General features: G+C 40.0%; 1 protein-coding gene and 1 pseudogene across 2 annotated transcripts in view; both read right to left on the bottom strand.

The window, feature by feature from the left end:
- Positions 1 to 12,611, bottom strand: part of CA10 (carbonic anhydrase 10) — a gene marked incomplete at both ends in the record, with an annotated part of 532,584 nt that overhangs the window by 120,321 nt on the left and 399,652 nt on the right. The window lies entirely within an intron of this gene.
- On the bottom strand, positions 6,512 to 10,705 carry LOC308274996 (alpha-1,3-mannosyl-glycoprotein 4-beta-N-acetylglucosaminyltransferase A-like; annotated as a pseudogene). The gene is made up of 2 exons: positions 10,209 to 10,705; positions 6,512 to 7,414 (listed from the first exon to the last, which is right to left on the bottom strand). The product of its transcript is annotated as an alpha-1,3-mannosyl-glycoprotein 4-beta-N-acetylglucosaminyltransferase A-like (transcript).

Below are 12,611 nucleotides of genomic sequence, written 5' to 3'. Positions count from 1 at the left end.
TTTTCACACTCATAACTATGCATAGACCCATATTTTTATAAGATCACTTTATTATATATGTCTATAAAGATAAAATGCATGATTTTCACTGTATGTCTATATGTATATATGATTTTTTTTTTCAGTTTCACCTATTGTTATTAGAAGGGATCTCAAATTCACATGTTTTTCTTTTTTCTTTTTTTCCTGCAGTACTGGGGATCGAGCCCAGGAGCATTTTACCTCCGAGTTATATCTCCAGTCCTATTTTTTATTCTTTATTTTGAAACAGGGTCTCACTAAGCGGCAGAGGGCCTCACTAAATACCTGAGGCTGGCCACAAACTTGAGATCCTCTTGTCTCAGACTCCCAAATACTGGGATTATGAGCTTGTGCTACCACACCTGGCTCATGTGGCTTTTAAAACTTATTTTAAATACACATAAATAGTTGTGGTACAGAGAAATAGCAATGGAATGCACAGACATTTTTCAATTATAGCACCAAAGTTGGAAATTAATAATCTTCCTTTAGAAATCCAATGAGTAGCTAAAATATTACTAAGATATTAACCATTACTAAAAATTAAAATATTACTAAGATATTAACCATTCAATGCATGAAGACATTTTTAAGGAAAATATGTACATTTCAGAAGAAAAAGAGTCTGGTACAACCTGGCAAAGAAATTCCCCAGGTAGTTTCTCCAGGGGATGCTTCCAGAAACATCTCTATAAAAAGACAGCCTTTCCAAATGCAGTGTTGTAAATGAGACATACTTTAGTTTTTTTTAATGCCATTAGGAAACATAACCATCGGGCTTAGTGAACTTGAAATCTCTCTTAGAAGACATTACTGTCTATCCCGAAATGGAAGTATCAAATCTACTAGCAGTGCAGCTTACAATCCTGTCGATAACAGCCATTTTTAAAGCACAGAGAATATGTCTTCAAAAGGTGATTTCACCAAATTTAACATTAATCATTTTGAAGAAGTAATTGAATGCTAGTCAAGAGAAATATAAAGCTCTGATTCCAGGACCATTTACTAATTACTAATGCAAGGAAACAACTCTAAGCGAGTGATATAGAACACCCTCCCTATGTCCAAGGGTATTAAAATGGTTCTTACAACAGATGATCCTTAGTTTAGAATGGGTTTAGCACAACTATTCTTTTTCTTTTTTTCAGCACTGGGGATGGAACCCAGGGGCATTGGACTTCCAAGCCACACCCCCCAGCACTATTTTTTAGTCTTTTTATTTTTGAAACAGGGTCTCACTGAGTTGCAAAGGGCCTCACTAAGTAGCTGAGGTTGTTTGCGAACCGCGTTCCTGTGGTCTCAGCCTCCTAAATGCTGGGATTACAAGCGTGTGCCACCACGCCCGGCTAGCACAGCTATTTTTTACATGTTGACTGCAGCATTAGCAACAGTGGGAATGACACACTGACACTCCCTGTCAATGGGCTTCCCGGTCTCCAGTGAGGTTTTCTTAATCTCCACTCACACACAGACTGGAGGGCCAGCTCTCTTCCTCTTTATTCTTTGACAATGACCTCATTAGTGCCCAAATTGGAGGAGGGAGTGTTTCTGGTAAGAAGAGGAGTGTATATAACTACTGATGATATGGTGTTGACAGGTGTAGAAACATCCTGTTTGATTGCTTTAAAAAAATACTACTGTAGTAATGTTTTGAGCATTTTTAAGCATTTTATGTATTGCACATACATACATACAATGCATAAAGCACACATGCATCAAAGAAATAATAGTAAGAATATTAGTTTAGCATATATATTTTAAGATTAACAATTTAAAATTTCAAAATTTTCAAACTAAATTTTACATGCCATAAATAGTGCTATGTAGCTGGGAAGAGTTTCTTTTTCTATAAAGGAATTAGATTGGACATGTAAATTCCCTTAGAATACAAAGACATGATAATGACAAACATGTGATCCTTTGATACTCTATATCCTCTAATTTTCTTTCTGTTAGCTCTGCTGGTCTTATATCAAGTAAAAATTAGCCTCATTAGCAATTAGTGGCTTAGAAGCAGAGAACTATTTTGGAAAACATTTTTATTAAAGTACAAAAATCTGGTTGGCACAAATAGGGTTTGAACTATGCTAGATAATAAAGATAAACTAAGTTTTTATTAAAAAACAAAAACATTAAGCTGGGCATGGTGGTGCACGCTTGTAATCCCAGCATTTGGGAGGCTGAGATAGGAGGATCATGGTCTGCAGACAGCCTCAGTTACTTAGTGAGGCCCTTTTGGAACTCAGTGAGACCCTGTTTCAGAATAAAGAATACAAAAGAGGGCTGGGGTGTAGCTTGGAGGTAGAATGCCCCTGGCTTCCATTCCTAGTTAAAAAAAAAATTAAGTCCCTCCTACAGAGTAAATGATCTAATCTCTAAAGCCAGAAATTATTTTTTCTCTTAATTTAGTGCCTTATCTAAAGTGGTCTTTCTAAATCAGCATAAATACCTCATCTAGGGAAAAAAAAAGATTTCTTGTATTCCTTTTTCTACAATCTCATTCTAGTAGTTCTTTTACAAAACATTACTAAGATGCTGCAACTTTTTTTTTTTATCAGCAAACTTCTAATGAAGACTCAGATCTTTGGAAGAATATATCCTAGACAAGGCCCAGGAATATGATTTGCTACTAAAGACTTTATTCATGCATCAATCAAGAAATAACCAACATACTACAGGGAGTCAAGTGTGAAGACTTTTCTTCACCTCTTTTAAATATTGTTGTTTACTGCTGGGTAACAACTACCCAAACCTCACAGTTCTCCAAGTCACAAGTCTAAGCAGGCTGAACTGAGTTCTCTGGTTAGGGTCTCACAGCCAGAATCAAGATGCTGGCCAGGCTGGGTGCTTGTCTGGAGACAAACCACTCCCAAGTCCGTAAATGAACACACGGCCTGAATTCAGTTCCTATGGCTGTCGGGCTGCAGTTCTGATCTCCTTGGCTGGAGCCCAAAACTCTCAGCTCCTGAAAGCCACCCCATTCCTCCCCATTCCTCCCTCATTCCTCCCATTTCACTCCCCCAGCAAACATGCTTTGCATCTATGACTTCTACTATCAGCCTTAGAAAAATTACTTCTTTTTTTCTGTACTGGGATTTGAACCCAGGGACATTCTACCTCTGAGCTACATTCTCAACCCTATTTTATTTGTTTATTTTAATTTTGAAACTGGGCCTCGCTAAGTTGCTGAGTCTGGCCACAAACCTGAGAGCCTCTTTTCTCAGCTTCCCAAGTACTGGGATTACAGGTATGCACTACCACATTTGGCCAGAAACTATTTTTAAAGGGCTCAGGAGATTGGTTTAGTGACATCCAGAATCTCCCTTTTGTTATATAACATTACACAATCATGGATCATACAATTCTACCCACACTCAAAGGAGAGGATTTTATACAAAATCACGGGGGGGGGGGGTGTCATTCTTACAGTCCTACCCCCCCACACACACACACAATACACACTGCTATTCGCTGGAATAATCTCTCCAAACATACTATTTTCCTATAACCAAACTTCTCTTTGAGGGACAGTATTGTTAGTAGACAACTTTGTCTTTTCTTTATTTTAAAAGACGCCTTTACAACCTTACTAATGGCTTTTAAAATAACCACACCTAATTCTTTACCATTGCAGCCATCGATTTTGAAGTGTCTTTGTTCAAAGACATCTCTAGTGGTTGGATATATGCATGTATGTCTGGCCTACATGCCAAACAACCCATTTGCATTAACTTTTCCTGAAGCATTTTAATCACACTCTCCTATGACTATATGCATACAATTTATGCAAAAAAAAAGAACTAAGAAATCTTGGATCTTAGAGTCATAGAAATTGGTCCTCAGCCTTCTCTTCTCACCTCAAATACTAATCATTCATATCATAATGTATTCACATATCTTCTTTCAGCACTGCCATTGGAATTCCTCGATCCTCATTTTTCAAGTGTTCTCATCGAGCTGTTGACACAGTACTGGTCAACAGCATAAGGGAAATGGTCTGTATCTGTTGGTCACTAAGCACTTGAAAGTCGCAGGTGTGACTGAATATTTTATTTTATTTTATTTATTTATTTATTTATTTTGGTGGTACTGGGGTTCCTGGAAGCCCTCCTTCCTCCGGGCTACACTCCCAGACCTATTTTATATTTTTGAAACAGGGTCTCTTACGCCAGCGCGGCTGGCTTCGAACCTGCGCGATCCTCCTGTCTCCGCCTCCCAAGCGCGGGGATTACAAGCGTGCGCCACCACGCCCGGCTGAATATTTTATTTTATAGTGGTTTATTACTAGCTACCATGTATCTAGTGGTGACTGTGTAGACCAGAATCACTCAAGCATCTGAATAGTTTATGTGCGGTACCAATCAGATACCAAACCGTGCTCTCTTCTATACGTAGTTATAACCACGTGACACCTTTTCCATTTATTCCTTTGGTAAAAGTGTGTCGGTGGACACTCAAGGTCAAGTATTCACCACCTCTGCCCTTTGCCCTAGCACTCCTTCGGGGGCACTTTGCTTTTCTGTTAGAGAAGGCCTGGATATTTTTGTGTGTGTGTGGTACTGGGGCTGGAACCCAGTGGCCTTCTACCTCCAGGCTACACTCCCAGACCTATTTTATATTTTATTTGGAAACAGGGTCTTAAGCCAGCTGAGGCTGGCTTCGAACCTGCGCGATCCTCCTGTCTCAGCCTCCCAAGCACGGGGATTACAAGCATGCGCCGCCACACCTGGCTAGGCCTGGATATTTCTGACTGTCTAGTCTACACAGCACCAGGTGAAGGGGTCAGGCGAGCTCCTGCCTCGGAGGAAGACAGAGAAAAAGCAGGAATTGCCAGCTGGCTGCCGGAGCACAGAGGCAACTGCACACTTACATCCCACACACAATCCAAGTGGATGGCTGAGAGTGTGTGTGTTTTCATGGGTGGCAAGGCTTGTGGGCAAAGGGAGTTGAGAGAGGGAGGAGGGCAGCTGGATGGGAGGTCTGCTTTTTCAGAGCTCAAGGCAACTGCCAAGTGCTGGGCATATTGTAGGCCTTGGGGATAAATTCATGGGGAGCAGCTCCTACAGAGAGTCCCTGAAGAGGCACAGGTTTAGTAAAAAGGACTCCTAGGAACAGTGGGATGAACAGGGCCTGAGGTGGCTGGCTGCACTGGCTAGACAGACTGGTTTTTTCAAGAAGCTAGAAGGAATGTCACAGGCACGCACTCCTTTTTCTTCTCCAGATTTTCGGAGCACAGTCTTTCCTCCTGAAGTCACAGGTGACTACTGAAGACCCAACACAGCTCGTCTCCTTAAGCTATCTGCATAGATTTTTATCCTCTATTACTTAAATTTTTTTTTTAGCAGTAACTTACTATGGTAAGCTGATACTGTGTGTGTGTGTGTGTGTGTGTGTGTGTGTGTGTGTGTGTGTGTGTTACTGGGGATGGAATCTAGGGGCTTTCTACCTCCAGGCTACACTCCCAGACCTATTTTTATATTTTATTTGGAAACAGGTTTCACTAAGTTGCTGAGAGCCTCACCAAGTAGCTGAGGCTGGCTTCAAACCTGCACAATCCTCCTGTCTCAGCCTCCCAAATACTGGGATTACAAGTGTGTGTCATCACGCCTAGCTCCAAAATTTTGTAACAAAAAGTTATATTTTTAAGTGAAATTTGCTTATGGGCATTGGGCTAAGGAAATTGGAGAAGAAAATAATAAGTAAAAAATTTTGACTAGATTTTGACATAAAAATCATTATTGGCAACATGATGGACATTTTTTTTCCCTGTATGCTGTACTAGGGATTAAACCCAGGGGGATTCTACCTCAGAGTTATATGCCTGGCCCTTTTTACATTTTAATTTATGGCATAAGGACTCTCTAGGTTGCCAAGGCTGTCCTTGAATCTGTGCTCCTTATGTCTCAATTTCCCAAGTACTGGGATTACAGAAATGCACCACCACTATGGCCTTTTTAATCAGGAAAAATAACTAAAATTATTACAGCACAGAGTGATGACAATAACTGCTCAATATCAATGATTCCCAGCACAGAAAATAGTACTACTGTGCACAGAAAATATGGTTTCCGCCCACTGGATACCAGTGAAGCTTCTCCAGGCTAGAGGCCACCAGTGTGAGACACTCCCCCAGCCTTCGCCTCCACCAGGACCACTCAGAAAGCCTGGGGGACAAATCTCTGCATATCTGCAACCCATTGGATTGTCAAAGCAGACTAGTTGGCAACTAGCTGGGGATAAATTCAACTGACATTGATAATTTATAACTAGTCAGAAGTACAGTACTTTTGTAAAGGTCATTTGATTGCTGAGCTGAGTTAATAGTAGTAATATTATTTGGCATTGCATGCTTTTAAGAGCAATAAGTACTCTTTTTAGACACAAGATTTTCTTGTAAGTTCATAATTCAGTAGAACAAATCACTCTGGAAAAGCTACGACTGTTTATCTTTAATTGGCAGATTCAAAGAAAAAAAAAGTATGTTGGTTTCTTAGACAATTGATGACGTTTTAAAAATATAAATCTCATTAAGAATTGTCCCAAATGGTAGATTTCTGAATAACTGACAGTCAAAAGGCTGAAATGGGACTTAGGCTAGCATCCACCAATCCTTCTTCAACACCATTCACAAATTTTCCTGTTCTGAACGAGCCACCCTCTAGTCATTTGTCTTTGGTTTTTCTGCTTGTTTCCAAGCCCTTGCTCTTGAAATGCAAAACTTCCATGGTTGTGTTAAGCAGAATATTTTCTGGATGTTCTTAGTTGCTACTATAGAACAAATAACTTTCTACATTGACTGGTTTATCAAATTTAAATAAGATGTAGTCCCCAGCTATTGAGGTGATGGTCCAGAAGAAATCCTACCCCATATAAGTTTCTCCAGTATATGTCCTTAGTACACCTTCCAGGAAGTAGAGTCCTCTGCAAGTGGGTTTATGTGGATTTTAAGAAGTAATGGCGTATGCAATTTTTACCAATAAATTTCTAGATTTTCCCTAAGTGCATCCTGATAATGTTAGAAAAGGGAAAGCCTGAAGCAAATTTGTAGATTTTTGTCTATCACAATGTTTTGAATAATTTTTCAGGGTTGTAAACTTTCACCCAGAGAATGCGGTCCAAGAGAAAAATCAATGGGTTTCTCCTTATAGAACATAAATAGATATTCTATAATCAGAGTGAGGTCCGGTGCTTAAAACATTTTCCCAATGAAGCCCAGCTGAGAAAACTCTAGAAGCATCCATTCTTCAGAAGAGAGTTGAAGTGCAATTTTTTTATGGTATTAGGATACTTAGGTTTCACAATAATATCATCTGCATGCTGAATGCAATATATTCCCTTTTCCTGAGCGCACATCATCAGAAAACAGTAATCTAGGTTTTGCTTTGCTCTCCATCTTTTTTTTTTAATTTATTTATTTATTTTAATTGGTGCACTGTATTCATACATCATAGTGGGATACATACTTTTGTAGACATACATGCACACATTGCCCTGTCAGCCCCCACCCAATCCCCACCCCATTCTCTCCCTATCCCCCCCTCCCATGCTTGGCTTAGTGATTGACATCTAGTATTATAGCAAATTATCAAAAATTAAAAATGATAGTCTCACATAACAGTTTCATTTGTCTGATACCAAGCTTTTGATGACTTAAAGATAACATTTCAATATTTCTTTTTGCTTTCTTTCTTACCAGGGAATCTATTTTTTTCTATTATTTAGGTGAAACTATCATATATTTATATATTTATTTTTCAGAAAAAAAAATCTATCCTAATATGGAATATGGACTCTAGGTACCCACAACGATCTTGAAAAAGAACAAAGCTAGAAGATATATATTTTCTGATTTCAAACCATATAAAGCTACAATAATTGAAACAGTGTAGTACTGTTCTAAAGGCAGATATATAAACCATTGGAGTTAAATACAAGCCTAGAGCTAAATTCTTCCCTATATTGTCAAGTTATTTTTGACAAGGTTTCCACGAACATTTGGTGGTAGAAATAATAATCTTTTAACTAAATATTGTTGAAAAATAATAATTACATGGAAAAGAATAAAATTGGACCCTTACCTAATCCCATACACAAATATTAACTCAAAATAGATAAAAGACCTAAATATAAATCTTAAGACTATAAACTTTTAGGAGAAAATCTGGGTCATAAAACCTCACAACATTGAAATTGGCAGTGATTTCTTGGTTATGACTTCAATGGCACAGGCAACAGAAGAGTATACAAACTCCCTAAAAAATAAAAAACATATTGTATATCCAAAGACAATGTAAACAGAGTTAACAGTTGCTAATAGAATGGGATAAAATATTTCCAAATGCTATATCTGAAGGTATATTAATATTCCAACTAGAAATCCTAAAAATTAACAACAATAAAGGCAAACAATACCCTTTAGAGATAGTTAAAAGACTAACATAAATAATGAATCTCCACAGATAACCAATCTTAGTTGTCTGTTGGATGGAAACTCTTGTTTCTCTGGTTCTGATGTGTGTTACCTATTTCTTCTTTGTAGTTAATCTCTTTGAGTATTTTCTCTAGTGCTGGTTTTGAAGACATAAATTCCTTCAGTTTCTGTTTGTCATGGAAGCTTCTTATTTTTCCATCTAATTTGATAGAAAGTTTTGCTGGGTAGGAAATTTTTGGCTGGAAGTTGTTTTCTTTCAAAATTGGGAATATGTTACTCCAAGCCCTTCTGGCTCTCATAACTTGGTTTGGGAAGTCTGGAGTGATTCTAATTGGTTTGCCTCTGAATGTCACTTGGCCCTTTGCTTTCGTTGCCTTTAAGATTCTCTGCTTGGCTTCCACATTGGTCATTTTGACAATTATGTGGCGTGGGGATCCTCTTCTCCGATCCTGTCTAAAGGGAGTTCTATAAGTTTCCTGGACCTGTGTATCGACCTCTTGCTCTATGTCTGGAAAATATTCTGCTATTACTTCCTTGAAGAGATTGTTGATCCCTTTGGTTTTACTTTCTTTCCCCTCCTCTATTCCAATTATTCTTAGGTTAGCTCTCTTAAAATGGGCCCATATTTCTTCAATATCAGATTCCTGCTGTCGGATATTTTTTCCTAGATTAGAAACTATGCGTTCATTTTTGGAATGATCATCTTCTAAGAGCGAGATTCTGTTCTCCATGTGGTCTAATCGGTTGTTTGTGCTTTGAATTGAGGCCTTTACTTCATTAATTGCATCCTTTATCTCTTTTTGGCTCTCTCTGAGTTCTTTTCGAAGAACCTCTATTATTTCTACAGTTATTTTCCTGATTTGATCTTCTAGAAATCTCTGATTTTCTGTTTTATCGGGTTTTGATGTTGTGGGGTTGTGAGCATTCATTGCTCTAGTATTATTCCTCTTTCCCATGATTTCGGAAGTTTGTGCCTTCTCTGGGTTCTTCCCTTGGGTCACTATGACTTCACTTAAGGTGTTCTGGATCTCGAGTCAGTAGTATCTCAGACCCCACTACTCCTTTACTGGGTTGTATCACAGAGTCTCCGACCCAGAGAGTCGATCGAGGCTGCTTTAGACTGTGGGGGGTGCCAGGTTGCACGTTCTCCTATGGTGTGATATCACTGCCACCGCCCTTCTCCCACTGGGTCAAGTCCCAGTGAGTACAGTACTGGGATTTCTCCGCTGTGGCCCGCAATTTGACTCACTGTTCTTGAGTACGCAGGTGTAGCTGTACTGAATTCGGTGAATTCGGTGCTGCTGCCTCCAGTGGCAATATGGCACCGCTGCTACGCCCTCGGCTGTTGGACTGGCGTTTTTTTTTCTTGGTTTTGATTTCCACTCTGAATCCCTGCAGCGTGTGCTGAGCTCAGCCTCTGGGAGCTTTAGATGTCCTCTGCGCCGAGAAATCCCGCCTGGCTGTTCCGCAGCTGCTCCCCTCGGCTTGCTGTGGCCGTCCTGTGAATTTGCTGGTTCCGCCGGCAGTATGGCGCTGCTGCTGCGTCTGCCGCGTCCTCGGGCGTGAGGATCTCCTCTGTGGCTCTGTTCTCAGTCTGCTTTCTCTCTGGAGCCTGGTGATTTTTTTGTTTCTCTGGTGATGTTGTTTTCTGGCTTCGAAAGGCGCTGATTTTGTGGTAATGGAGATTTGTTGTTAGCGGGGCTCTTAAGCCCCGCTTTTCTCGGTCGCCATCTTCCCGGAAGTCTTTGCTCTCCATCTTATGCTTTCTTTGGAGCCTTCAAATACCTCCTTTGGGTTTGTCAGATCAGGATAATAGCTTTCAGGAGATGATATGATTTCCACCAGGCCAAAACTGATTTCTTTAGAAAATTATTTCTCTAGGTTGACTACAACACTGTGTACATATTCAGTATCTGTCCCTCTTATGAAGACTACTAAAACATAGTCCAACCTCTCTTCAGGACACAAATGATCAATAGAGGAATGGAGAGTTCCTCTGAGGTAAGATTTAACTTATCTCCTCGTGGTAGAAATTCCCATTATTATTGAAACTCATGTTTTTTCACTGCCAATCTGCATAGCAGGTTGAAGGCTTCCTTTGTTTTGCAGTAGATGAGACAAGTGATCATAAACACTTGGCACTTGAAGGGATTTCTCTGCTTGTTAATCCTTTAGTAGCATTAGAATATTACCTGAAAACTTATTCAATGCATCCTTATTTCTCTTCATTTCTGCTTCTACATGCAGAAGCATTTAATTTGGAAGAGTGCTGGGAGATTCTATGTTTAGCTATTTAAAGATGTTTTCTTTTTGTGGGGGTGCGGTGGTTCTGGGGATGGAATCCAGAAACGTTCTACCTCTGAACTACACCCATAGCTCTATTTTATTCTTTTATTTCGAAACAGGGTCTCGCTAAATTGTGAAGGGCCTACATTTCTGAGATTGGCCATGAACCTGCGATCCTCCTGTCTTAGCCTCCCAAGTACTGGTATCACAAGCGTGTGCCACCACACCTGGCTGAAGACGTTCTTTTAAAGCAAGATATTCTGGTTGAGAAACATTAGTTTTCTTTCCCATTTTGCCAAGTAGTATATGGAGATAAATTGATAAGCACTAGAGTGATGGCTACAATTTCATTTCGGAGCTTCCTCTCATTTCAGCATCACACTGACTCAGTGTCCGCGATGGCAACCAGGACTATTTTCTTTCTAGCCTGAAGTCAACTGAATCTAGTACTTCTGGCTTGAGGCCAATAAAGACCGTCAATGAGAGGGATTCCATTCAGATGCTGGGCAGAAGGTGCCGCTCAGAAATACCGTTCACAATTGCTACTCAGGATTGTCTTTGAAATCTGCATGTGCCGATGATATCTTAGGCTTTTTTTCTTCCTGGACCCCATCTAGGGGTTGTGCTCACAGCTTTCTCAACACTGAGGGGACCCAAGCCTGGGAGGCTGCTGGGACTCTTTCACACAGAACCATCAGGGCTTTGCTTTGGAGGAAATTCATTTCAGCAGCTGCATGCCCAGTCCCCTTTGCAGAGTACCAAGCCCAGTTTGCATGCCCAGGACCACCATACCTGCCCCATCTGTCAGGTGGCACCCGCTCTGGGGCAGGCAAGGGCCCCCAGCCACTGGGTACCATGGGCAACTCTCCCTTCACTCCGGACCTTCAAGGAATCCACACACTGCTCTAATTTCCCTCAAAGACAGCAAGCTCTGTGGGCACCTGAATGCAGCCTGTGGGACCAGCTGCCAGCAGATGGATCTCCCACAAGCCAGTCCATAGAGGCCTGAACCTGTTGCCCAGACCCTCTATATATGACATTCTATGTTATTTTCACTAACATGAATGTTTCTGGGACATTATTTTTTAATATCACTTTGCAATGTTTGCATACGATTTCATTTTTAAGATAGATAGCTTATTGCTGAATCTTTATATGCCTTTCAGTTTTTCATTTTTGTAAAAAATTATAAATATTCTTATGGATAAAAGTTTTTGTTTTACTAATCCAAGAATATTTCATTAGGCAAATTCTGGGTCAAATAATGTACATTTTATTTCAGCATTTAACATATATTGCCAAATTTGGGGAGTAGATCTCACAGATATAGACTAAATCTCTGTGATTTTCTTCAAATGACATTAAGTACAGAACCATGCGATTCAGTCCAGTAACATCCATGAATGTAGATGCAAAGCTGCACCAGCGGAGTTGTCCTGAGTTCTTAAGGCATGTATGCTTTGTGCCACTGGGCAAGGATGGTGGTCCTCTGGCACTTCTAGAAATCCATTCATCTGTGTCTATCTAATGGTCCTAAGAAAAGTCAGGGCCATGTCATATTTATGTCTGCATTTTCCAGTACTTAGAAAACACGGACGCACAGCAGGTGGAGTCAAGAGATTCTCCATCTACCTCTTGTTAGCTGTGCAACTTTGGACAGTTGACTTAATTTCTTCAAGATTTAGTTTCCTTAACCATAGAATGGAGAGAACATTTCTCTCATGAAAATGGGGGACAAAAAAATTCTATAAGCCATCTTGAAAACAAATAGCAAAATGTCAGCCCATCCTTATCAGTAATTACTTTGAATTAAGTAGATCCTACTTATATGGGTTAGTCAAAAGCCATAGGAATTAGATTAGTGATTGCTAGG

This window comes from Muscardinus avellanarius, assembly GCF_963383645.1.
Source record: "Muscardinus avellanarius genome assembly, chromosome: 16".
NCBI classification, from domain to species: Eukaryota; Metazoa; Chordata; class Mammalia; order Rodentia; family Gliridae; genus Muscardinus; species Muscardinus avellanarius.
The sequence above is the reverse complement of the archived record's forward strand: the minus strand, read 5'-3'. Positions and strand labels throughout refer to the sequence as shown.